This window comes from Calliphora vicina, chromosome 3, assembly GCF_958450345.1.
Source record: "Calliphora vicina chromosome 3, idCalVici1.1, whole genome shotgun sequence".
Lineage (NCBI taxonomy): Eukaryota > Metazoa > Arthropoda > Insecta > Diptera > Calliphoridae > Calliphora > Calliphora vicina.
Genome location: NC_088782.1, coordinates 57,974,797 through 58,002,285, shown reverse-complemented (window position 1 = coordinate 58,002,285; position 27,489 = coordinate 57,974,797). Strand labels below are relative to the sequence as shown.

At 33.1% G+C, this 27,489-nt stretch overlaps 1 protein-coding gene across 1 annotated transcript in view; it reads left to right on the top strand.

Moving 5' to 3' along the window:
- The first annotated feature begins 9,957 nt into the window (after positions 1-9,957).
- Lmpt (Limpet) overlaps positions 9,958-27,489 on the top strand; it is a 335,549-nt gene continuing 318,017 nt past the window's right edge. The window contains exon 1 of the mRNA XM_065502735.1: positions 9,958-10,378. The gene's annotated coding sequence lies outside the window, so the exon portion shown is untranslated. The remainder of the gene's footprint in view (positions 10,379-27,489) is intronic.

The window sequence follows — 27,489 nt, the reverse complement described above, 5'->3', positions numbered from 1 at the left end:
ATTGAGAAAATTCCAAATGAAATTGGGAAAATTCTAATTGAAATTGAGAAAATTTTATTTTACTCTACATAAATAATATACATTAAACAAAAAACATATGTACACAGTCTTATTGACCAACAGGCATATCTTGCAATTCCAAAGCGCTTTGGTGGAATGATGTTGTATGTTGTATAGCTCTACTGCAATCTCAAGTAGTTATACAGGACTTGGAATCGTAAATTAATTCTTGAAGATATAAAATCCTCTGCTCTCCTACATTAGGAGGATTTACGGTTGGTATATTCATCTTTGACTTCACAATACTTTTGATTTTGGACCAAATTATTTCAATAGGGTTAAGCATTGATGAATAGGGACTCAATCGTAAAAGTGTTGCTGGAGAGTTGTCGAAAATTTCACGCAAACGACTGTGACAAGGGGCATTGTCACATACCAGAACGAGTTCAGATAACTGATTACCCAACTCCTGCTATCAACTCTTTTCACCCATTCGTTTTCGCTTTCGGCAGTGAACGAACCTCTGCGACTAACCATTTGAATAATGCCTACAGTACCAATTGCACCTATCAGGTGGATGTCGGGGCCACGGGAAGTAGGTATCGAAAGAACTGTTCGATCCAATACGAGACCAACCATGTATTCTACGACAAAAAATTTAAATTAGTCTCTCTATCCAGACCACCACATCTTTCCACATCTGATATAATCATTAATTTTGTTTTTTTTTAATTTAATATAATTTATATAATGTTTCTCAATTTTATTTAAAATTTTCCCAATTTCATTTAGAATTTTCTCAATTTGAATTGGAAATTTCCCAATTTCATTTGTAAATTTCAACTTGAATTTCTCAATTTCATTTGGAATTTTCTAAATTTCAACTTGAATTTCTCAATTTCATTTGGAATTTTCTCAATTTAAAATTGAATTTCTTAATTTCATTTGGAATTTTCTCAATTTAAAATTGAATTTCTTAATTTCATTTGGAATTTTCTCAATTTCAAATGCAAATTCTCAATTTCATTTGGAATTTTCTCAATTTCAATGAAAAATGGTGTAGACACTACATAAGTAAGTACTCATTTTAATTTAAGAATGAAATCGGAAGAAAAGAAATTGGTTAGTGAGTTGACTACCAGTAAATATGGTGGTCCACATTTAAAGGGACGTGATTAGACCCCGAAACAAGTCTTATGGTTCTATCTCCAAATATAAGATGATATTTATCCCCAAAGAAACAAAAGCTTTTTATACCAAAGATTTTATACCGGTTCTCTATCTTAATTCTTTTGGAAACAATCATTAAGTAAAAAAAAACGCAAATCAGTATCAAAATTCCTTCGAGACTAGACGATTGCGCAAGCTCTTCTCAAAATGTCCTGCCGGATAAATCTATAAGTCGAATGGTGAGTGGACTGCCAGTGGATATGGTATTTAAAGGAACAATGAGTGGACGTGGAATATACAACCAAAAATCTGTCTCCCTATCCATATTTTGACACCTATAGGTCTCCGATATAACGATCTATAAAATAACAAAGACTTGGTTAAGTGTAATGTCCACAAATGTATGGTGAAAACCAAATATTTTAAATCAATCAAACTGGAAAGAATCATTGACAAAAGTATCAAACTAGACCGATATTTTTCATAATGAAACTTTAGTCTCACTGGGGTTTATTAAATGTTTTTTTCCCAGAGAATAACTTTCGATGGCATCAGAGATCTTCGAAGGTCGATCCTGTTTATGTCATATTAAGAAACTTTCCTGTGTATCTCCTTCTCAACACAGGCGGTTCCTTAAAGAGAAAAAAAGTTCTCAATGCTACCTAGAGGACTTGGAGATTATGATGTTCTTCGACGACTTTAACAAGGACTGGCTGAGATATCTTCAAACAGGCTTAGGTATCACTCAATGTTCAGTGTTATTCATATTTATACTGTCAAGCTACAATAAGATCCCTGATAGATTTGTCTATTTCATCAAGTCTAGGAATGGCCGGCACTCTTGAATGGGATGGTGATAGATCTCATTTGCATATACTGGTGAGTGGACACGGCTAATTATGTTGCAGTTAAATTGGCGAAAAAGGAAGCTATACTGATGCAACAACAATAAACTGAACTTGCCTTGAAAATGATTTACGAAGAATGGCAATTCTGATACATTTTTATCCGAAAACTTTACTTAGATTCTGGATCGCTATTGTACTACATGGAGAGAATCTCCTTTTCAACATGGAACCTTTCAGTTTACATAGATCATTCCAGAAGGGGAGAAAGAATTTGTGATGGTGCTTAAATTGAGGACTTGGGAATTAGGATGTCCTGAGTGGATTGATAGCATAACAGGTTCTTGGGGCACGGATATTCAACCTGCCTTTCTGTTCTATCAACAATAAGTCATAATTACATCTTCATTAGGAATATTAATTGGTGATTTTAAGATCTAGGAAAGCAGAATGATTACCATCACTGAAGACCAATTTATGGTCCTTGGGGCGTCGATCTTCTAGCAGTCTTTTTGTTCTATCAACTATAAGACTGAAGATCTAGGAACGAAGGATAATTACCATCATTGAAGACCATGTTATAGTTCTCGGGGCGTCGATCTTCCACCAGCCTTTCTGTTCTATCAACAATAAGACTGAAATACATCTTCATTAGGAATATTAATTGGTGATTTGGGACATCGATCTTTCAGCAACATTTCTGTTCTGTTGATCATAAGATTGAATACGAATACTAGGTGCGCAAATAAGCCCTTCCCTGTTCTGAATCATCTCTTTTAAACCGTAGCTACATTAAATAATTCTTCGTTATAATACATCTTTTCTCAATCGTCCCCCCCCCAAACAATGGAAAATTTTCCAAATATTTCATAAGTGGCCAAAAATCTGAAATTATTTTTTAAAAAATTTTAACATTTTTGTAGTATTTTATTTGTATACTTTTATTAACTTAATTTAACAAAAAACAAAGGACATAACTAATTAAATTCTGAAAATGAGAAAACAAAATTAAAAGATTTCTTTATTACGGCATTAACAAAACAATGGAAACTTAGGTATTATTTTAACAAATATGGTCTAAACTTTGCAATAACTCAATATTTTGTTGGGTATCCCTTATTTTTTATAACTGCTACACATCAACGATGCATTGAACCTTTGAAATATTTTGACATTCCCTTATAACCGCCTCCGATAAATCTAACTTCCTGGTGTAATTTTGGGTCCTTATTTTACGATCTACAATTTCCCATAGATTTTATATGGGATTGACATCTGACACCTGGCGATTGGGCCGGCTACTTCAAAACACGTACCTCGTTGGATTGTAACTATGTACTCGGTTACAACCCTAGATGTGTGTTTCGGGTCGTTGTCGTGTTGGAATCTCCAAACTAGGAGCATATTTTCCTCAGCGTATGGATACATAACATCGTTTAATATGGTTCTGTATCCAATACCTGTCATGGTATCTGTTATAATATGAATTGGGCCCATACCTTGCCCTGAAAAACATCCTCATACCATAATATTGCCACCGCCAAACTTTACAGTCTTATTTTTGTACTTTGGTTCTAATCTTTTTCCCTTTGGTCGTCTTACAAATGTTCTCCCATCACTGCCTCTTAAATTGTATTTGGATTCGTTGGAAAAGAGGACAGTATTCCATTTCTGTATCGACCAGTTTAAATGATCCCTGGAAAATTGTAGACGAGCAGAACGGTTCTTTTTAGAAATGAGTGGTTTTTTCGCAGGACGATAGCAACAAAGACCAGCCTCATTTGCCCTGCGACTAACTGTTCGGGTACTTATTTCTAATTTTAGGCTATTAACAACCTCTCGAGGAGTTATTTTTGGGAATTTCTTGAACTCTCTCGCTATTAAATTATCTTGTCAAGGAGTAGTCTTACGAGGTCTTCCACCTAAATGTTGAGTTTTTACAGAACCGGTCTCACGAAATTTCTTTATAATTTTTGAAACTGCTGATTTATTTATTGAATATTTTGTTTTAAACCAGCTTTAAAATCGTTAATTATTTTATTTTTTAAGTCTTCACAAATCTTAACTTTAATGCGAAAAACTTAGAAAAAGAAATTGTGAAAAATTACCAGAATTTAGAAATAAAATAACTGTAAACAGGATGCTTTTAACATCGTTCTTTTAAATATTATTTTCGTTTTACACTTCTTTCTTGCAGAAGTTTAAAAGTTTCCATTGTTTTGTCAGTAGCGAAATAGTGAATATTTTTAATTTTGTTCCCTTTTTTCAGAATATAATTAATTATGTTGTTTGTTTTTCAGTTAATTTATATAAATAAAACTATACAAGTAAAATATTAAAAAAAAAATTTTATTTTAAAAAAATATTTTAAATTTTGTGCTACATATGGAATATTTGGAAAAGTTTCCATTGTTTTGTCAACCACTGTATGTATATAAATATACTTGGAATAATTACTTAATCTGAATTTTTTAATCACGAACAATATATTTGATGAGGCATCTTTGTTAAAGTCATTTGAATCGGAAAGCCTCAATTAAATTATAAAAATTGCTCAATCACATCTTGACTCTGAAGATGTGAGAAAACGTTGGGCTTCTCAGAAAGGCCAAACACTAATCTTAATAAAATGGATCATAATGATTCTACCTAAAAGTAAGAGTCTCTATAGCTTAGTGAAATGCATGCACAAGTCTAGGTTTGAGATTAAAATATTTGTGATAAATTTGGTAAACTTGCATATTCACTTAATGGGAAATATCATTACAATTAGTTTGGTTTGTTTCAACTACTATTTGAAAATATCGTAATGAGTAAATTTAAGAAACTATGGCTGATCTAAGATTCGGCACTTGGCTACATTGAATTGTTTCATTCGTAAGAAAGACCTTAAAATTATAGGTTCACGGCCAGTAATTCCAGTATTGAGCTTATACAGAGGACCCAGTCGAAAATTCTTAGGACCATGACGGATGCACCATGGTACATAAGAAATGAAAACATCCACAGGGACTTGGAAGTGCCACTAGTGAAGGATGAGTTTAAGAAAGTCCGCGATATATGTATATATTCTGAAACTGCAATCCCACACAAATCCGCTTGCTCGGCTTCTCGCACAGAGCCAAACCAGATCAATGCTTTGTAGAGGAGATCTACCACCCAGCTAAGATGAGGTCCATGCATCAAGCAATGCTATCTTTAGAGAGCAATTAGTTTTAATTTTAGTTATAAGATTTAATCACTTATTGTTAGGCCTAATGATATAGGCAGATTCAATAAATAAATAAATAAAAAGTTAAAATAAAAAAAAAATTATAGGTTGTAAATAAGTCGATCAGACCCTACCTCATCAATACAACATGAAGTTCTTTCGTTTTTAATAAATTGGTTTATAGTGGAATTCTTTTGAACCGGTTCTTGCGGCACAAATCGCATCTACAGCCAACAACAATAACATTTTATCCAACCAACAAACACTCATGTACAACTACATGTATAACAAGAATGTCACAACTCAAAAATTAAAAATTCTGGTAAAATAACTTTCAATGTCATTTTATTATTCTCAAAATAAAATTAATTTCAAATAATCTCTAACTCCGCTAAAGTATTATTAGCAAAATAAAAGCATTAAAGCATTAAAATATAATAATTTCAAATTTTGAGTTGTAACGATTTCGCTATAAATGAGCCATGATTTGTATTCATTTATAACAGTTTGAAATAGTAGATTGTTTGTCACTGTTGCTGTAGTTGTTGCACCCTTTGTTTGAAAAGCCAGCATCCATTAACTTTATTCGTTGGTGACAGACACAACGTTTCAAAACAATTCCAAAATCAAATACAAAAGAATAGAATTCAATAAATATTGAGATCATCACAATATCATCAACAAGTATAAATAAATACTTTCATGGTTGGTATTGATGGTAGCAACACTAAAATTCTTACCTGTTTAACAGAAACGGCATTGCCAGTCAACCAGCCAGTCAGTCAGCCATTCAGTCAGTCCAACCATTGTAACAAGATAACAACAAAGTTAGCCATCCAACCATCAATTTAGCCAGTCAGCCACCAGCCTCTCCAAAAATCTACTCAGTCTGCTCACCATGAAATGAATACGCATGAATGGATGCAGCTAAAAGAGTTGAAATCAAATGCAATTTAATTCTTGGTTTCTTTGAGATATCAATAATATTTTTTCTTATTTTTAAGCCGGCCATCAGGATTATTATGGGTTTTTGTGATGGACACTTTTGTAATTGTCATTAAATTTCAACCTATTATTAAAAATAGTGACATTGTATATTATGGTTTGTTTGTTTTGGATATTTTTTTAATACCAATTTCATTGTTTGGTTGCATGTTTGTTAAGAGTAAAATAATACTCCCTTTTTAGTGCTCTCTTAATAAATGCTGCAAAACAGTTATTCAAAATTTGTTATTGTACAATGTACATGGAATTGTAATTGAATTACATGGCATTTTCTTTATTACCGGCTTTTTTGTGTTTGCTCTCTAAAGAAAATTGTGTTTGTTTAGAGATGCCAAAGAAAATGTGCATTCATACGTTTTAAGAGAACTTTTATGTTGAGTAATAATTTCAAATACCCTACAGACAATTTGTGGTCATTTACAATAATTCAGATTTAACGTTACATTTGAATTGTTGCATTATAATGATACTATCGCAAAATCATGCTGAAATAGATGGATTTGTAATTGTTATCAACACCAAGTGGCTGGATTTAATTTAAAACAGAATCCACAAAGTTTCTGATATTACGCCACCTTGGCGTTTGTAAGACAAATTCAGCTCCTATCATTTCAAGTAGAGAAAATATTGGTGCCCAATCGTGTTTCTATCTAAAGACAAATTAGGCTGCAACTTCGGATCTATTTAGACTCTAAATAGATCCGAAGTTGCAGCTTCGGAGGACGAAGTATGCTTTATTTAAATGCGATTTTGGACATGGGTCAAGGCTCCATTTATTAGAGAAATTGAACTACAATCGTGGCTCTATTTAGTGTAGAAATTGATCTACAAAATCGATCTATTTAGAAGACAAATTGAGCTGCAATCGCGGATCTATTTAGAGGAAAAATTGAGCTACAACTGCGGATCTAATTAGATGACAAATTAAGTATATCAAACTACAATCGTGACTCTATTTATTATGCTTTATTTATATGCCAATGTGGACATGAATCATGGCTCTATTTTGTGAAAAAATCGAAATGCAATCGTAGACCAGGTTTGAGCATTAATATGAATTCATTTTCGTTTATAATTGAGTAGCAATAATGGTTCATTAAGTGTATGAATGGGAGTTCTAGGTATAGCTCCAGTTAAAAATTAATATCAGCATTATTTAAAATCCCAATTTTACTTTAATCATGCCACGTGGATCAAAGACAAATTAAGCGCAACTACGGATCTATTTAGAGGTCAAATTAAGCAGATCAAACATCAATAGTGACTCTATTTAGTAGGATTTATTTAGATGAAAGTTTGGGCATGGAGTAAAGTCGAACTGCAATAGAGGAAAAATTGGATCCAACGGATCTATTTAAACTACAAATTAAACAAATCAAACTATAACCTTGACTCTATTTAGTATGCTTTATTTAGGTGAATAAATTGAACTGCTATCGAAGACCAAGTTTAGCATCAATCGATAAGTGTATGAATGGGAGCTCTTGGTATAGCTCGCAGCACTATTTAAAGTCCCAATTTTACATTAATCATGCCTCTTCATAGGCACACTTAACCAACGTGGATCAATTAAGTTTTAAAAATTCTATTTAAAGACCCAATTTCACTTTAATCATGCCTCTTAATAGACTCACTGGATCTATTAAGATGCCAAATGGAAAATAAATAGTGTCTATATTTAAAGACCAAATCAAACTTCTATCATGGCTGTTATTAGAAGACAAATTAAGCGTAATTCGGATCTATTGAGAGTACAAATAATTGCCGTCTTGACTAAATTTACTAGACAATTCAAACTAGATTTAGATGCAAATTTGGATGTGAATCGATGCTATATTTAGTAGAGCAATCGTAGACCAAGTTGAGCATCAATTGAGGAAGTCTATAATATACCGCAAATATTCCATTTTTTGAGTTTTTTTGTCTGAATCCAATTCTACACATTAAACTATACTAATTTTACTATAATTCAAGACCAAAATAAAACATTTCCAATATATCCCACTGTATTTAATAAAATTTATTCGTTTATCCAAAAAGATTGGAAAGCTAGAATTATGTATTTCCTTTTTTATGGATCTCCTTTATTTTTGGTTATCAGTGATCTCCAGTAATGCTTGTCTAAGTATAATTCAGTGGATTCTTCTATTCACAAGAAGAATAATACTCAACTTCAGGGTCCATAAACTTGGAGAAAAATTTATAAATCTTTCAAAGGAAGCTAAGTTTCTAGGTGTACTTTCTGACTTAGAAAGAGTTAGAAATAAAAAGAAGAGTTAGGTAATAAAAACTACGAATTATTTATAATTCGCGGAATGCTTGATAAGAGTTATGGCTCCGAGAATTACAGGTGTTCAAAATTCGACATCTACCGAGGCACTGGAAATCAATCGGCTGAATGTTTACATTAAATAATAGATGTTAGGACTCAATACAGACTGAGACAACATGATCTACTCGGTATTAGAAGATCCGAAAACTAGTATTTGGTATGCAAACTGATTACCCGACTGCACAAGAACATTTGTAGAAGGATATCACCACGATAATTACGCCAATATATAACTGGGAGACTTTAAATCATAACACTGAAGCGAATGAAGTTTTTGCTAATGGTCCAATTGAAGAAAATGGAATGGAATCGCTTCTATTTTATTTATTTTATTCAGTTCTTCAAAACGCCAATTCTCTAACTTTCCATGTGTCCAAATCGTTCCATAGTTAAAATTTCCCAAGTTTTTAATAAATAAATCTCAAAGCATGACATCTCTATTCTTGACATTTCATCCTTTAACAGCCAATTTACTTCATAACCTCAATTTGTCCACTCTTTTTATATAAATCTTACCAAATATCGTAGCGCATCAAACTAAACGACTTCACCATAATTAAACCTTAAAAACTCTTTAAACTTATTGTAGTCTCTTACTAATATGGCTAAAACCAAAAATTGTATTTACACATTGGTCATTATTACGTTTAAAATGGGTTCTGTTCAAAGCATAATTGAAAAGAAACAACAAAAACAAACAAACAAAAAAACACCGGTTTCTATATAGGGAGTGTAAATGACGACGAATACAACAAAATAAGAACAACAACAACAATACGAATAAATAACTATTGAATATGGCCAACAACATGAAGGCCTTAAAAGTTTGTTGATGTTGGTTCTGCTGCTGATGTTGCTGTTGCCGACACTGACGACGACAACGACAATAATAACAACAATAACGAAGAGTTTGGTGTTTGTATGAACGAGTGAGTACATTTTGTTGTTGGTGATGATGACGATTACGATGTGTTTTTTTAAGTTCGTTTAAATGTGTGTTTGCTTGTTTGGGTTTGTGTTTGATTTTACGATTCTGTGTTTCTTTCATTGCAAAGTCGACTTCAGTCATACGGAAGCAATACGACCGACCGGCAAACTAACGCTTAACTAGTGCTCTGCTATATTTTATTTAGTTAAAACACCGCATTGTATTTATTAAAAGAAATAATTAAAAAATACGCATAAAAACATCAAAATAAAAGCGCGATTCTTTTGGATATTTATTATTTCCTTTTTGTACAATTGATATTTAGGCGTGAGTGTGTTTATTTTTGTTTGTTTGTTAAGAATTATAACAATTTATTCATACATATTTTTGTTTTTGCTTTGAAGTGCATACGAAAGTGATTTTTTTTGTTTCTTTTTGTGTTGTGTGTTTGTTCTTTCTTTGGTTGTGTTTTTTTGTTTGTTATTTGTGTTTAATTGTTTAGTGAAAATAAATAATCATAGAAATTATAAAGAAAGCTTTAATTGTTGTTTTCTAGAGTGATAATTGAAAGTGTTACCATTAAAAGAAGAAGAAGTATAAAAAAGGAATACAAGTTAAAGCTGAAAAAAAATCTAGGAAAACAAGATAAAAAAAATAAAAATTATTACAGCAACAACAGCAGCAAATTCAAATAACCTGTTTTTAGTGCCTATTAACGTTTTTTTTTTTGAAAACAAAACAACAAAAATATAATAAAAACCCAAAAAGTTTTAATTTCATTTTGCAATTCTATATCATTTGAAAGGTTTTTTCAAAGCAACGACAAAAAACAACAAAAAAGAAGCTGCAGCATTATAATAACCAGCCCAGTTATTTTCTTTTAAAGTGTAAGTGTTTTTTTTATTATTTATTTTGTGTCTTAATTTTATTTAATAAATTTTGTTCTAAAATGGCCTTAAGATTTATGGGAATTTGTATCCCTCTTAAATCATTTATACAAACTTACTCACATATACCGCAATGTCGTTTGACAACAAAAGCATCTTCTTCATTGTCGTCGTCATCATGGTTTTGGGATAAATTATATGCAAGTGTGTGTGTGGTGTATCTGTGTAAATGTTGTGCATGCATGTGTGCCAATTTAAACTGTAAGATCAATCGTCGTCCGTCGTCTATGGTGTCCTCGGTTTATTTCGGTTGTAGGTATCAGTGCTACACTTTATGATCGTGGTATTTTATGTTTAGGAAAATGTTTGGAAAGGTGTACCTATAATATACTTTAATTTCCACTTAACAGAATGATGTAGAGATAACATCATAGGGACCTACAATAGTTGGCTAAGACCAAAAAGAATATAAACATAGCAAATGTGGAGAATCAGATACCGTTATAACCAAAATCAGTGCAGTTGAAGATGCTCATTACTAAAGGCGGATTTATACTTATGCAAATTTATGATTTTTTTAGAACGTCCAAATAGGTACAATGAAGATTAATTACCTATCCGAATCACACATTTTACTGTAAAATGGAATCGATTTGTTAGGTCATACTTTTGCACATTTTATTGATAATGCATATTTTGTTATATTTTACTTTAAGATACATACAGTGGTTGACAAAACAATGGAAACTTTTCCACATATTTTATTAGTGGCCTAAAATCTGAAATCATTTTTTAAAAAATTTTAACATTTTTGTAGTATTTTATTTGTATACTTTTATTAATTTAATTTAATAAAAAGCAAAGAACATAATTAAATTCTGAAAATGAGAAAACAAAATTAAAAGATGTCTTTATTACGGCATTGACAAAACAATGGAAACTTAGGTATTATTTTAACAAATATGGTCTAAACTTTGCAATAACTCAATATTTTGTTGGGTATCCCTTATTTTTTATAACTGCTACACATCGACGATGCATTGAACCAATTAAAGAGTCAATGGTCTCCTTTGAAATATTTTGCCAATCCCTTTTAACCGCCTCCGATATATCTTCCTTCCTGGTGTAATTTTGGGTCCTTATTTTACGATCTACAATTTCCCATAGATTTTCTATGGGATTGAGATCTGGCGATTGGGCAGGCCACTTCAAAACACGTACCTCGTTGGATTGTAACCACTCGGTTACAACCCTAGAGGTGTGTTTCGGGTCGTTGTCGTGTTGGAATCTCCAAACTAAGAGCATATTTTCCTCAGCGTATGGATACATAACATCGTTTAATATGGTTCTGTATCCTATACCTGTCATGGTATCTTTTATAATATGAATTGGGCCCATACCTTGCCCTGAAAAACATCCCCATACCATAATATTGCCACCGCCAAACTTTACAGTCTTATTTGTGTACTTTGGATCTAATCTTTTTCCCTTTGGTCGTCTTACAAATGTTCTCCCATCACTGCCTCTTAAATTGTATTTGGATTCGTTGGAAAAGAGGACAGTATTACATTTCTGTATCGACCAGTTTAAATGATCCCTGGCAAATTGTAGACGAGCAGAACGGTTCTTTTTAGAAATGAGTGGTTTTTTCACAGGACGATCGATAGCAACCAAGACCAGCCTCATTTGCCCTGCGACTAACTGTTCGGGATCTTATTTCTAATTTTAGGCTATTAACAACCTCTCGATGAGTTATTTTTGGGAATTTCTTGAACTCCCTCGCTATTAAATTATCTTGTCTAGGAGTAGTCTTACGAGGTCTTCCACCTAAATGTTGAGTTTTTACAGAACCGGTCTCACGAAATTTCTTTATAATTTTTGAAACTGCTGATTTATTTATTGAATATTTGTCACAGATAATTTTTGGTTTTAAACCAGCTTTAAAATCGTTAATTATTTTATTTTTTAAGTCTTCACAAATCTTAACTGTAGCCATTTTCGTTAACTTTGAAAAAAAACAATTATGCGAAAAACTTAGAAAAAGAAATTGTGAAAATTGTGAAAATAAAATAACTGTAAACAGGATGCTTTTTACATCGTTTTTTTAAATATTATTTCCGTTTTACACTTCTTTCTTGCAGAAGTTTAAAAGTTTCCATTGTTTTGTCAGTAGCGAAATAGTGAATATTTTTAATTTTGTTCCCTTTTTTCAGAATATAATTAATTATGTTTTTTGTTTTTCAGTTAATTAATATAAATAAAAAAAATTTTATTTTAAAAAAATATTTTAATTTTTGGGCTACAACCACTGTATTATCCCAATTTTTAACAAAAATATGATTTCTGTTGTTGTCAATGGTCAATATATTGTCAATATATATTTATATATATATTTATTTCGTGCTACTCTACAGCACGATCAACATCTTAATGAGTTTAAAAGGCAAGTCGCATGGTGGACTTGCCTTTTAAAGATTATGGCTTTAAACAAATATTAATCCCAAGATGTTATATTGTTGTGTATTTTTTGAGCGATCCATAGTTAATTATTTTATGTTGCTGCACAAAAATATAAGTGCCTATTTTTTAAAATTTTAGGTCATATTTAGATTTTTTTTAAGCATCTTTTCCAATAATAAATGCATAAAAATCCGCCCCATATTCATTGGTATAGGGGCACTGCTTCACGTTCAATACATATTGTTACGAAATTGTACTTGAATTCAAATATAACGATTTTAAGGGCTGATTTAAAAGTAGCATAATGCTTTCAAATAACAATGCTGTAATAGCAAACTGTAACATATCTGTGGGCATTATTAAATAAAAGCTTTCAGTTGACCATTGATCGTAAGTTGGCAACGCTGCTTGCTGCGACCGTATATTCGAATTCGAATATTCAGCTAAAGAACATTGTAGAAATAGAGCTTTCTAGATGGTAATAGTGTTATAAATAGTGGCAGAGATTGCAGTCATTAGTGAGTTGATCAGAGACGCTTTTCGAACAAACATCAACTGAGTGTTGTGTTTTTCAAGTGAATTCGTATACATTATAAAGTGTGCCTGTATTTCTGCGAATTTATAAACGCGTATAAAAAACATTGAGTTACTATTTAATTCTGTGGTTGTTGTACATTTTGAAATAAATAAGGAGTTGTTACAATTTTTAAACTACTAAACGGCTTTTATTTGCAATCAAAAGTATCCGGTTTATTTAAAGGAAATAAACCAACGTTTTGAAAAGGTTAAAACGTAACAATATTGTGATATTTGGACCGCGATCCATTTTAATGGATTGATCGGCGCGTATGCTACATGTTCAATATTTATCGCTGGTCGTTGATTAGAAAATATATTTTATTTTGTTTGTTTTATTTTATTCATTCAATAAATATCGCGATACTGTATCGCGATCAATCTATGTTGAGCGTGTAGCAGCGCACTATATAATGGGTTATTATAAAATTTTAAGACAATCTAGATATGTTCGTCTGTTTATAATACAATAGAATAGAGGGAATGGACAAAAGGGGACGCAATTTTCCGCAATTGGTATTGAAAAAGGATAAAATCGATCCAACCAAAAAAATTTTAGAAAAAATGTCCGTCTGTTTTTAAAAAACAATTAAAACACAATAGTGCCTTGAGGTAAATGGCTTACAAAATGGAACTGCAGAAGAATTCTCATTTCAAATGGTTAGAGTATTAGAAAAAAAATTGTCTTCTATAGACCGATGGAACAGATTGGATATACCCTGTCTATCTATAAAGGAGAAGTATGTATTGAAAGTAATACTTGAACATTTTTAACGCAAGATACATCGCTGATCCAATAACAAGAGCCTCTTAAAAAAGAGCATGTAAGAATTGGAAGAGAGACAGAAATATCATTCGATCAAGAGTTATCATTAGAAGTAGTTCAGACGGGATTTCTATCTTGAATGCGATGGTCGACATAATTTTGTCCAATAAAATCGTTACAATCTTTACACAAGGTATATATAGGATCTAAAATGCATCTAATAATTAGGTGATTTAAACTTCGATAAATATATTGGATTTGAATCGAGTTTAATAATGGTGCACATTCCCCATTCTTTAAGTGAGAGTATCAAGGGTGGAAGATATTATATTGGGTGTATGACTTAAAAACGCGGGATTTTCAAAAGACAATTTTTTACAATCTTTTGAAAGCGGTTTTTGTTTCTAATGACTTATATGTAATTTTGAAGGGTACATATCTGTCATTTGTTCTCACTTAATTATTGAACATTATAGTGTAAACAACAGAGTTATTTTTTGCTTTGAAAATGTCGAATTTTTTGCCAACAAAGAAAATCATGAAGCCCGGCCAACCAGACCGATCGGAATCAAAGCTAAATATCCATGGCATTGAGGTAATGATCTGTATTTGATGGGAGCAAAAGGGTCTTATTTATTATAAGCTGCTGAAATCTGACCAGACCATCACATGGAACAGGTACCGAACTCCACTGATTCGTTTGAAGGGAGCATTTGTCGAAAAATGCCCAGAATATGCGGATAGACATGAAACCGTTATATTCCATCATGACAACTATCGGCCACATTATGCAGTTTTCTTGATTTGTTCTTGGGCTCAAGAGATGAGCAGTTCTTGTTGGCTCGGAATCTATATGATGCCAGAAAGATGGGAAAAGTTCATTGCTAATAATGGTCAATACTTTCAATAAATTTTTGTTGTACAAATGTTTCAAAATAAGAGCTAAAAATCCCGTATTTTTAAGTCATATACCCGATATAATTTTTCCATTCTGCATCTGATAGAAATTACAGAACATATTGAAACATAAAATCCAAACCAATAGAAACAAATATAAATTTAAGCGTCTCTGAGCAATCTAACTCATGCGACAACAAAATATTTGTTTATTAATGTATTGTATATACAGGTAACAGGATTCCCAAACATCGACACCGCCTTTTCGCAAGTAGCGGACATGTGATTTATGGTGACTTTTAGCACCTTATTTAAAACATAATTTTCATTTTACTATCACTAAACAAGCGACTAATTTTCAAAATGGCAAAGAGAATCATTTGAGTTTGCATAATAGTTTTAATTGTTCTTGATACAGGATCCCTTGTATTTTAAGTATTTCTTTATATATAGATCAGTAATCGTAGTTATGAGAGCTTGTCTGTATGTACCGTAAAAGTATTGTAATATTGTATAAAGTTCATCTCAGATCATGATCCAATTTTACCAATCACATATAAATGCAAAGAGAGAACAACCATAGTAGTTACTCATTATCATTTGTATTGTTTCCCTGGCGGTTTCTGCCTCATTTCCCTGTTTTTAGATATTGAAGCAGAGTGATACGCAATTGTGTGTGTTTTGTTTTTTGGATATTTATTTCATGTTATTTATTGTTTTTTGTATTCGTTTAGAAATGAAGAAGAAACTTGTTTTATATTGTATTATTGTGTTTGTTTTTCTGTTCTTTGGTTTAGTGTTTAAATAACAAAAGCCCAGAATTTCATTTAAGTTACCTTCAACGTGGAGAACGTGTTTTTTTGTTGAAGCGGCTGCATACCATTGTTACACTTGCGTACTTGTTTGGTGCTCCATATTGCACTACTTATAAATTAAAAAACGGCAGTGCTGGGTCCATAACTAGCTAGTTGCCATTGTGGTGCCGTAAAGATTCTTGATCTCCAAATTATTTAAGACTATTTATTTAGGACTCTCTTCATTATCGGAGAAGACTATTACGTACTGGGCACGTTCGACTGAGAATTCATGAAAAGTCTATTTGAAATTATCTAAATACAACTGGCATTGAATTTGACCATCGAATTATATTTCGATCTCCAAAAAGAAATTCGAATCATTGTTGTAAAACCCATTAAAATGTTTCTGATTTTATTTCGCCTTTGAATGACGGAAACATGAATTTCTTGTTGCAGACTAATTGTTAATTAATAAAATTCAAGAACCAGATCTTTGTGATTTTTGTACTGGGGTTTCTCTTCCCAAATAGAACAGAATCTGAGATAAGTACCAATAGTTTTCTCTTATCAAGAGGATATTGATGTCAATGATCAATAAAAACATTAGATCCGTGCATTGTAGGTTCATTAGCCTAATATTTTCCTTTTAGTTTTCCATGTCTGGGGACAAATTTGCTAACATTTTAAAATATATGCATTTCTCAGGGATTTTATGGCCGAATATGAATTTATTCTGCAGATTTGTGTTTATTTGACATCCTTATACAGCTCGAAATATTGTGGAAAATATTGTAAACTTATTTACGAAGTTGTCACAAATTGTGCGTTTTTTGGGAATAAGTTTTAGTAAGGAAACTCTTACTGGATTTAAGAACACGAACAGATCGAAGCAATGGTTGAAAGAGACTGACTGACGACTGACAATCCAGGAATATTGACACACGATTTTGATCAATGTTCAGCGTTACGGATACAGGATTACCAATATGTTGTGGGCTGCTATACTAAGACGATCTTTGGTGTCTGCAAGATGGGGCATCAAACATTCGACTTGTTGATGTCAAAGTCCAGATGTTTAAGGAAAATATCCAAGTCCAAGTCATTCAATATAGAACCAACAATTTTGAAACAAGCTCTTTGGAAATTATGTTCGCTACTGCTTACACAGTCACAACATTGCAAAAGTGTTCCATAATGTCAAAAGCAATGGATTAATTAAAGCAAAATTTAATGCAATAATGGTCAAAAAAAAGTGTGACCCAATGACCCAAACCAATTGGCCAACGCCGAGATTAGCAGGATGCTGCACACTTCATTAGCATGCGTCTTGGAATATCACCCAAGTCATTCAAAATATAGAGCCACCAAACGGATCAACAACGTATTGGAAAAATGCCTTGAGGGGATGTGCTACTGCGAAACCAACCGAGACATCTGCATGAATGAAATCGACATAATGTTCGAAATGTTGTATATTTTTGGGCCGATTTTGATGAAACTTAAACAATAACATAAACTCTGGGGTTTATAATGACAGCACAATAATGGAAATTAACGTTTAATGGCACTTGGGGTTAAAATGACCCCAAACTTTTAAAATCATAATTTTTTTTATGGTTTTAGAAGTTTGGGGTCATTTTAACACCAAGTGCTATATAGGGTTAATTTTAATTTTTCTGCTGTTTTTGTAAATACTAGGCTTTGTGTTATATTTTTGTTAAATTTCATCAAAATCGGCCCAAAAATATACAACATTTCGAACATTTCGAAATCTTTCCAAGAGAAATTCCAAATATTGAAAAATTTGACCTTCACGATTTAAGGGTTAACGTTTTCCGATTTTAGTAAAAGTTTCAGTATATATTTAGAATTATCTGGACTATAATATTCTGAATAGGTTCCATGGGAGTAAGGAAATAGAGCTCATTGGCCTAAAAATTGCCAAATAATTGGTTTTTCTCGAAAATTTCAAAATTTAAATCGCAGGTACGGAAAAACTATAAGAGATATTTTCATAATTTTTTCACATTTTTATTCTCTATTATATTCTTAATAAATCCCAATGAGATGATCAGAAAATTCTGAAATTTGTTTAACAAAATTTTTAAAAATTTGAAAATGGAGTTTTGAAACTGCCGTTAAAAAATTTTTATTTTTTTGTTCATACCTAAGAATAGGTTAACGGTATCCTACGAAGACAAAAACTCATATACAAGTATATATGGACATATTTTAAGTAAAAATGAGCTTTTATTTTAATATTTCTCAAAATATGTTTATTTTGTTCCAACATTTCTTGTTCTAGTGGCCCGAGACACGTTAATGGCCTGGCGAATTTTTAATAACTTTAACATTTTTTGACCGATTTCTGTTTTTTTAAATTAAATTACAAAAGTAATTTTTGAATGGGAAAATTTTTACAAAAACTGAAAAAATTCATTTTTTCCCCTTCAGAAGGCTTGCGGCACGTCTTAACCCCAACCGATTTAACTAAAATTTTTTCAGGATGTTTTTTTACTAATGTTCATCAAACTGGGGGGTGAGAATGGCACACCTAATGTCACACCTTCCGAAAACCAGACGATGACATTGCCAAGAAATGCCTAGACTGGAACCCGCAGGGAAGCAGACGAGTTGGGAGACCAGCTCATACCTGGAAGCGATAATTAACAACAGAACTTTCGAGATTGCAGATAAAGTGGAACGATGTCAAGCATCGAGCCGACGATTGAGATTATTGGAATCACCTTGTTATGGCCCTATGCTCCCTCGAGGAGTGAAACGATACAATTCGTGAAACATACAATTCACTTTGAAGATTTCATGCATAAAGCCAAGCACCATGAAGTCTTGGTAGATCCGATTTTCATGTTTCTTAAATTTGTTTTGTAAATGTTTTTGGATTAATTTATTTTGATTTCAATTTAAAATAACTTTCTTAATAAGGTATTGTGGATAACAATCTTGCCGCGATGTGGAGGCTTTAGTGTTGGCTGTGATTTTTATCTTGGTGGTGGATTTTGTTAAAGTACGATGAACTTTCGAGATAATGAACTGAAATGCCTTCCAAGACAAAGGTTATCTAATCCGTAACCCCCGTTTTATCCCTCCCCCACTTGTAAGGAACCTGAATGGGTAATAACAAAGTGGTTAAAGAAAATTAGTCGATAACAGTTCTCCTCCGGTCCAAGGACACGGGCCGGTTGAAATTGTTTTTGTCTAGTCTATTTACGTGGTCACTTTATGGGTGATCCATCCCTATACATGACTATTCGTGGGACCAAAATATGGATAACAAATTAAATAACAACAGAAACAAAACAAATAACAAAAATGAAATCGTATCCGCATCCGAAGGCGTCCTTCCAGCCTTCAGTCATGAGACCTTAATCGTGACAAACATAGTATTCCACTGCACTTTCAAAAGATGACAAATAATCTCTTCATTCGGATGCCAAATTTAGCGATCAATTGAAGAAAAAAAGAACAAGCTGGAAGAGTCTGAAAGACATTCTCAGATCGAGATACATCAAGACGTTATTTCAATTCTCGATAAGATTGCCAATAATTCTATCCCCATTAGTGTGATGAGGAAGATCGCGTGAAATATCAAAAGTTTTTGGATTCCATACCCAGCACATCTAAGACAGTAGCCAAAGACAGCGAAAGGTTCAAGCGAAATCGATCTGGATTTGAAGTGTAACTCATGATTGAGTTAAACCCTATAGTGTACCACTAATATGTTTAAGATAATTTCTTCAAAGACAGTATCTTTATTTAAAGAGCTACACTGAAATTACATTCTGAACTTACAACTTATCAGTACAATCAGTAGCTTTGTATATAGTGGAACTTTCAAGTTTGAAGATTAATCATAAAAGTTGAAGAATGCCAGTCGCAAATTTCGTTTGCAACATTGGAAAGATTGAAAGAAATTTCCTGTTAAACATGTCTATACTTTAAATTGAATTCAATAAGTTAAAAATTTCCTAAATTTTCTTTTAAACTGTCTAATATTATCTTAGAAACTGGATTTCTCCTAAAACAAATATTTGCTTGACTATTAGAAATAAACAATAGAACTCGTTCCACTGCAAGCAGGAGGAACACATGCAGCATATTCAATTGCCTCAACATCACCGTAGTTCCCATTGTGTTCACTTTTTTTTTCTCTTGGCATTGTTGTATGTAGTTGCCACTCATACGAGTGAGTACTCGTGCAACATTCTATGACACATTTCAACATTTTTTTTTTCCATCTCCTCTTCATATCCCGGCCCTTGTTGGTCAAGTTTTAGTTTTTTTTTCTTCTTTACTATGAATGCGGTTGATTATTTGGATTTTAACTTTTACGCTTTTGTTGTACAATTCACTTACATATTGTGTGTATTGTTGCTGAACATGTGTGAGTTTGTATCTATGGTTTGTATATACTGACCAACGCCAACAAAAACCGGCCGGCATTCCTGTTTAAGTTGTATGTTTTATTTTTTCAGTTGTTGTGTTTGTTTTCGGCCTTATCATGTGTAGAAAGCAGGCATGCAACACAGCATGCAACTTGCTTTGTCATCTCTTCAAATGTTTGTGGTTTCTATCACAAACACTGGGTATTTTTTTTCTTCTGGTTATTTAATTTTTTTTTGTTGTGCTCATGGAATAGATGTTACAGGTAATACTCGATTTAATTGATTGTTGTGGTTGGGCGAATTAAAGAAGACCATTTTCAGTTAATAAATGTTTATTGAATTAGGAAATGTAGAAGAAGTTCTGTAGACTGATTTTATAAGCTGATGAACATACATAGCTATTGGCAATGTCGATTCGCCATTAGTGGAAAAAAGTATAACTAGACGAGCCCAAAACGCTTAATTCCTATAAATGTCTTAGCCAAAACCAGTAGTGAAGAATCGAAAATTTTATCTCGTAAGAACCGAACAGTTTTTCTCAAAAACTTCTCCCCAATAACTACTCTATATCCGAGCATAAGCATTTATCTCGAATTGCACTCAGAAGATACTAAAGAGGCTGCTATAATCCTTTCACTTGTCACTTTTTAACAGGTTCACCTGTAATTAATTTACATCTTTCTTTTTGTTTTTGGCCAATCTTAAGTACGAGTTGTGAGTTGCTAGTGGTACGTGGCAATAAAACGCTTTACAAATCCAATCCTCCATCTAACCAACTATGAATGTAACGTATCGTATGAATTTGAATTTTAACTGTTACTTCGGGTCAAGTAACTGCTTTCTATGGAAAGTTTAAATCAACAATTTTCACAACTTAAAATTATAACTGCAAGGAGATTATTTCGCAGACTTGAGCAAGTAAATTTAAAAGGGGAAATTTAAAAAGATTTTTTTTTGTATGAAAATGTGAAACTTATCTTAAAGTTGAATGTAGTCATAATTGATTTTTTTTTTTGGTTGAAATTTTTAAGATTTTAGTAAAATTATGTGCATATATTCACATAATTTGGTTAAAAATGTTAAAAAGTTTCATTGAAATGTATTAGTCATTCAATTATTTGCTTAATTTAGTAAATAAAGCATTATTCTTATCTGATAAAAAAATATATATAGAAATAACAATAATGTTGTATAGACTCCACAAGTATTTGCAATATTTACTGCTACCGCTGCCAAAGTACACATTCATGACCGTATGTATGTTTAAACGAATGTATCTGTATCTGATAGTGACTGTTGGTAATACGAGTACTATAACATTTCATATGCTCTGAATTCTTTTGGTATTTGCTTGCCAGATTATTTTAGTTTATCTTGCCTCTTAAATTTGGATACTTAAATGTTTAGCTTTAATTTCGAGGTTTGTTGGCTACGATTCACTATTCTTCATAATCGTATGATTGAATTGGAAAAAAAATCTGATTGAATATGCTACGGACTATCACAGAAAAACACGATAAGAATGACAATGCAGCTCTGATCACTTAAAAAATATAAAAACATAGCCAATTTTTAACAGATATGAATTTATTTTATATCAAGACCAGATACAAATGAAATGAAGTAAAATAACCAACCTGTCTTAGAATCGACTCGTTATTGCAAAAAATCACTGTCTTAGAGAAATTGTCACATATAAGATGAAGAATTGTTTCCTCCTATCAACACTCCTCTACGCGGCCTTCGACATTCGATTTTACACATTTTATTATCAGCCCTCTGGAAATAGTGTCTGGAAATTCTATTTTTATTAGTCCCAAGCGATATTGCAACTGCTTCTTAATTATTTAATGCAGATCCTATTGTATCTAGTTCGTTGCTTGTTTACACTAGCTTAGGATTCCAAACTATAAAATTTTCAGATAGATGACCTAATTTGATCGATATTTTTTACTCTATGTGACTAGAATTTAACTAGAAGTGTAAGATTTAAATAACAGAAGTTCCTGTCCTGTCCTGTTACCAATATTTCCACAAATATTACTGTCATATACCTTTCCGAAGCCAAACCAAGCACCCCAGGTTCGATCTCTGGCAGAGGACGAAAAATTTAAATCATGGTTTTCGAGTTTTTTAAAATTAACCTCCCTCTAAACAATACACCCAAGAAGCCCCTGACTACTCTTCCACCTGGAAAAGAGGATAACATCATGGAAAAGGTGAGGCAGCCCGCCAACCCCTGGGAGAAAAAGGTAGGAATCAAAGATCAGCAAGGTTCCCCATTACTACACCAATTACACAGGCAACGATAGATGGCAGCCCCATCATCCTAGACCAGCTGCAGCAGACCAATCATCTACTTAGCTGGAACAACAAATGATTAATGAAAGTGACACAAGGCAATAATAACAATAGATTGGATCCTTATGGGGCAACATCATACATGTATCCGAGGACCCCTACAGCAGACCAATCATCTACTTAGCTGGAACAACAACCGTTTAAACTGATAAAAAAAATTACAATGGATCTAATGGCAACATCGTACATGGAGACGCACGATACTCCAATAATTAGGACAGTGCAATCTACATGAAATAACAACTGCAACAATTCGTATAAGATGGAGATGCTTTGTGGAAGCCAAATGCCCACAAGTGGGGTAATGGAGAAAAAAAGACCTCTACGATCGCCAATATCTCTGCCTAAAATATACATTCTACACTTCATCAATATCCCGATATCCTAAGAAGATATACAAGAGCCAACACCACACTTTATCTTAGATTCATCAGTAAATATCCAGCTACCTTATTAATTTATCTAGTTACCGTCTTTCCAATCCGCGCTGTATAGGATTATAACTTTTTTTTGTGATTATAAGAACCTTACTTACAAGAACCTCGTCTAACTATGCTGGAGATCCTCAGAATTCATACGCAGATAGTCTCATAATATTACTAGTCAATATACCCATTAAATCATCAGGCATCAAAGGAATCTCTGTGAAGATTTACAAAGTTAATTGTAATACACAGAGAAAATAGATTCGTGATAGCAACTGAATTTGTTGCCAATCGAATGATTCTACCGTATTGTTCGAATTTTAAAGTTGTGGCTACGAAATTTTGGAAGTGGTAACAAAAGTTTGGTTGCTTCAACCGAAATTCTTTTTTATCAACTGACATTCGGTTGATAGAGCCGAAAAATTCTGTGTGTACAATCGAATCATTCGATTGTCAACAAATTCGGTTGCTATCACGAATCTGTTTTCTCTGTGTACTAATCGGGTTTCAAATTCTAATGGAGTCATCTCATTTAATTTCGTTAAAGGAGAGGATAATCTGTCTGGATTGGACAAGCTAATAATGTAGTTAACTTAAAATTTAGTTAAAGATTTTCTTAAATTTCAAGCAATCTTCCAAGTTTCCATCAAAAGCATAGCAACAGTACTAGTTGCAGAAACCAGCAACTGCAAAGGTGCTGACAAAATTTGATCTCAATGCAAGCTGATCTATGAATTTCGTACAGTTTATCTGCAAAATACAACATAATTTGATTAACTGTACGCTAATGTGACTAGCGGTATACCCCAATGGAGCGTAATATCACCAACCTTGGGAATTCTGGTAAAAAAATTAAATCCTCCTGGATCTTTATGTGCTGATGATGTAATTATTTCGATTAATCACCCCTATTATGTATGTCGTTGTCGACATTAAGTCACGTCGACGGCACTAAAATGGTATTTGCGAAGTCAATATCGATAACAATTGTCAACTATTGACAGCAATTTGCAATTTTCTAAGGCGCGTTAAAGTCGACATTGACTGAAAACGAGTATTTTCTGTCGACACGATATTTGACAACGACTCATACAAAAATTAAAAATAGTTGCGATTAGAGAAATTAAAAAAAAATAAAATCAACAATGGGAAGCAATTTGAAACCGAAATGGCAGAACTTTGAGCTGCAATTTATTTTTATTTATTTATTTTTTTATTTCAATTAATTTTAAACATGGTAGGGATGAACTCCGGCTTAAGTCAATTCTATTTACACTTTTCAAATCACTTAAAAATGTTGCTATTAGCGGAGTTATCTATTGTAAACAAAATAAAAAAGTTTGTCCTGCCACGTACTACCAAAGTGTAAAAAATTATTTCGCCCGGCCGAGTGCCGGCTGCATATGAAATATTTACTAGCGAAGCCGGTGTTCGAAATATTCAAATCATAGCTTATTTTCATTACATTGAAGCTTAAGGATGTGTTTGTTTCACTGGAATCCAATAGAAAAAGGCATTTTTTATACGAATAATAAATAAAATTCAACAGCTGTCACGAAATGCATAGGGATGATACTCATTTCTTTTAGATTATCGATAACGAGTCGACATCAACACAACATTGTTAGTAAATACCAATTTAGCGTCGAGTTGATGTCGATGTCGACTCGAAGTGACAACGACTACAAAGTGATGTCGATGTCGACATACATAATAGGGGTAAATTGCAAATTTCTGTTTACTCTCGTTAATACTATGTATACCTTGCGAATAATCCTCAGAAAACGGAGATGAATACCCACAGTTAGGGGGGAAATATGTAATGCTGTCAAAGGAAGCGAAGTTTCTAGGTGTGATTGTAAACTTAAATGGGCTACTAATCTGAGGAAAGAGTTAGGAAGACTCACGCGGCAATGCGTTTCCGTCTGCCCGTCAAGCAGAAGCTCTACAGCAGCCGGTGCAATATGTTGAACACTGTAAACCGATCCGTTGAATCTATACATCAAATATTGTCTTAGGACTCCATTCAGATGGAGACTGAATGATTAAACTTAATATTAAAAGATCCTAACAATAAACTTTGATATATAAATATCATTTAAAAAATACAAAAACTAATTACTGCACATATCTATTGGGATACGAAAATGACCATAAGCATTTCGCCAAGAGATAATTGGAAGTCCTTGAGACATAAAATTGCTGCTATGACACGGAAATTAAAGCTTTCTTTACTTGACGATGAGCAACTCACTTAAGTACAACCCGTGTTAAAGGCTATTAAAACTGCGGATGAATTATTACGGACCGTGGCGGATCTTGACTAGTATGATTATAAAGATTCGACTATCACTCTTCATTTCCTCTGTCAATGCCCTTAACTATCACGTAAGGATCATCAAGCCATTGCAAATTCTTTTCATTTAGATTTATCTTAACTTATGTCTTATGTGACAGCTTCCTTCTCAATCTGTAGTTGCAGAAGGCGCCGGTCGCCTTCAGACACTCTATTGCTGTTTCGGTTATCTGGTTTTTTCAGCGTGTGCCCAATCTATCTAAACTTTTCTTCGAATCTCAACATTGATAGGTTTTTGGTGTGTTTTTACGAGAGATTGTTGTTAGACGGCTGGACAAAATATCTGTAAGATTCTTATTAACCATCGGTTTGTAAGTACCTGAACTGTGTTTAAATATTAGGATACTGCGTTCCATGATACGCATCCGTACAAAAGTGTTAATTTTACACATGAATTGAATATTTTCCATTATAGATTAGTACATATGTGGGCTGTATTTATTTTATTTCTTATGTCTGCACTCTTGGGCACATGCGCATTCTAGACATTTTTGGGAATGACTCTAGTATTGCAGTATCAGACTATATGTCACCAACTTTGGTGTTACATAGGCATTTTAAGGTCCTTATACCTGAAAGGGATGAGTGGATAAATCAGACATGGTGACAGGATAATGTCGATCAAGTGTGGATTACAGATGGTTCCAAACAGGCTAATGGTCACACTGGAGCTGATATTTATGAGCCTAACTTTCAAAGGGTTTCCCAATGGGTACATTTTCATCTATATTTCAGGCGGAGATTTACGCCATCCTCATATGCTCTAATGAATGTTTAAGAAGAAGATTAAGGAATATTAGGATATTTGTTATATCGGATAGCCAGGCTGCTATAAGAGCCGTATGATGTGAGGTCCGGTGTTGTTATGGACTGCTGGACATTCTTGAATGACATCGGTGAGCACAATGAACTCACCTTGTGTTGGATATCTGGCCACAAAGGCCACGCTGGTAATGAACGTGCTGAATGTCTGGCCAACAGGGGCGCCCGACTCTCGTTCATGTGTTCTGAACCGTTCATTGACATCCCACGATTATATACTATGGAACGTATTCGTTCTTGGGTTGTATCGAAATTTGCCAGATTTTGGGGTAATTTACCTGGACTTAGACAGTTCAAACGGCTCATTAATCTATCCAAACGTATATCTCAATTATTGCTACCACTCGGTAAGGGTGACTTGAGAATATTTACAGGATTATTCACCGGACACTGGTAATGTTGAGAATGAGCAGTGCAGGTTTTGTGAGTAAAGTGGTGGTGGATTCGCATGATCTTTGTCAATGTTTATCTTGAGATTAGTTTGGGAATCTTTGTTTAATTTACATTAACAAATGTGTGTGATCGGAGACAAATGTCATCGGCATAATCAATGTTCCCAGTATACCCTGGGCACTAACCAGGTTATTCACATGTGTGGCTCTTTGCAGTACACAGTCAAGGTCAATATTAAAAAGCATTGGCGAGAGCTCGCATCCATGTCTAACTGCAGCTTTAATATTGATCTTTTAAACATAACCTAACATATTTCCTTCTTATTGCCGTCCACCATATTAATGAAACACGTCCATTTCACAATTAGACCCATTTCGCAACAGTAGCTCTCTTAAGTCTAGGTTATATGAACATTTTCCATAGAAGTTAAGAGTTTTCCTATTTTTCTGACATTGAATATCACAGTTCTATAAGCGCGGTTATTTAAAGCTTGGAATCAAAGTCTTTGTGGTAATTATTTGTTTTGTATGGACTAATAAGCTTTCATGTGGCCCAGCTACTGTTTATCGCCAACTTATATCTACTAGATCCCGTTTAATTGCAACATTTTTCATGATTCAGAAGTGAGTATATTTAAGCAAAACGGCCGTTGTTCAGAACGATTTTCATTCAACATTGAAAACCTCCAAAGGAAGGATCACGAGATTAAAATGAACAAAGTAAGAAAATTACTAAACAAATCATCTACTAGAGCCCACTTAAGTGCAACATTTGTCACATTATGAAGGTCCTTATTATGTCTGGGTATGATTCAGAAGTGAGCCTTTTTAATTTTAAACGTCCGTTGTTCAG